At 46.8% G+C, this 1,266-nt stretch overlaps 1 long non-coding RNA gene across 2 annotated transcripts; it reads right to left on the bottom strand.

Moving 5' to 3' along the window:
- On the bottom strand, positions 1-526 carry LOC117591630. 2 transcript variants are annotated; one of them, XR_004574442.1, is made up of 3 exons: positions 444-526; positions 71-383; positions 1-10 (listed from the first exon to the last, which is right to left on the bottom strand). It is a non-coding gene; the product is annotated as an uncharacterized LOC117591630 (long non-coding RNA). The 2 variants fall into 2 exon arrangements; XR_004574441.1 differs by having other exon boundaries at positions 3-25.
- Positions 527-1,266: the final 740 nt, after the last annotated feature.

Here is a 1,266-nt window from a genome sequence, read left to right as displayed (position 1 = left end):
ATCGCTCACACTACGGTGGGATGAACTTGAATCAATACTAATTAAAATATCTCAAAATCGGATAAAGTACCTGAAGAGCCTCGACAGGCCATCGACACCATTCTAGCCGATGAGATGGGCCTCGGCAAGACCATTCAGACTGTGGTCTTTCTCTATTCGCTCTAGAAGGAGGGTCACTGCCGCTTGCCTGGGCAGCATCTATTGGGCTGTCCTGAACCTGCTGTCCTGCTGAACCATCCACAATGCCGATACTTCGAACTCGAGAGAGGAGTTCACAAGAACGGATGTGATGATGTTTTCGAGCTGGAGCTGCAGTCTGCTATCTGCTGTTCATCGTCTGATCAATGAGCTGTGCTGCGCCAGCGCTGTTTTCATCGGTCACACTACGGTGGGATGAACTTGAATCAATACTAATTAATATATCTCAAAATCGGATAAAGTACCTGAGAGCCTCGACGTAGGTGGGTGAAAGTGGCATTTGAATGCTGCTCCGCTAAGTCAATACATGACTCGCTGTTCGTGTTGTGCCCAGTGCCAAGTGGATGCTGCCGCAGACAGTCGTTATTTTGGTCCTCCATCAAGGTGGTAAACTTGGGAAAACCAACGGCATCGCGATTGATCAAGAGACGCACACAGCGCGGTCCAGGGTACTGCGCCAAAGCTACAAACGGATGCAATTCCAGCGAGGTGCCCATGATGCTCAGAAGATCGCACTCCTGGAAGTCTCCACCAAACTTTTGAGGAACTTTTCGGGCAAGTCTTCCCCAAAGACAACAATATCCGGCTTCACAATTTTCTTGCATGCCGTGCACTTGGGCAGCCGATCAGCGAAGATCTTCTCCTTCATCCAGGCAATGCCGTATTCCATTATACGCTTAATACAGTAGTTGGTGTGGAAGCTGCCATGGGCCTCGACCAGCTTGTCTTCCGGCACGCCCGCCAGCCGATCCAGCGTTCGGTCAGTTGTAAGATTTCGAGTGTGTACAATTTTAAATAAATAAAACAAAACTTTACTTTCTAGTGGCTTTACGCCTGTCAGTACTCAGATCGTACCAAAAAAACATGCCGAAAAAATCTAGAAAGTCAGACGATAGTATTTTGTGGGTCCGATAGTATTTGTGTGGTATTGATAGTATTGATAGTAAAATAAAGATCTGTTTTAATTTCCGGGAGGGTACCTAGCAAACAGAGAGTATAGTCTCAATCAAATGGAGGCAACAATGCCACTGAAGTTGAATGATAAATTACCACCGTGCTTCTAAACGA

This window comes from Drosophila guanche, unplaced genomic scaffold (assembly GCF_900245975.1).
Source record: "Drosophila guanche unplaced genomic scaffold, DGUA_6, whole genome shotgun sequence".
Classification (NCBI taxonomy): domain Eukaryota; kingdom Metazoa; phylum Arthropoda; class Insecta; order Diptera; family Drosophilidae; genus Drosophila; species Drosophila guanche.
The sequence above is the reverse complement of the archived record's forward strand: the minus strand, read 5'-3'. Positions and strand labels throughout refer to the sequence as shown.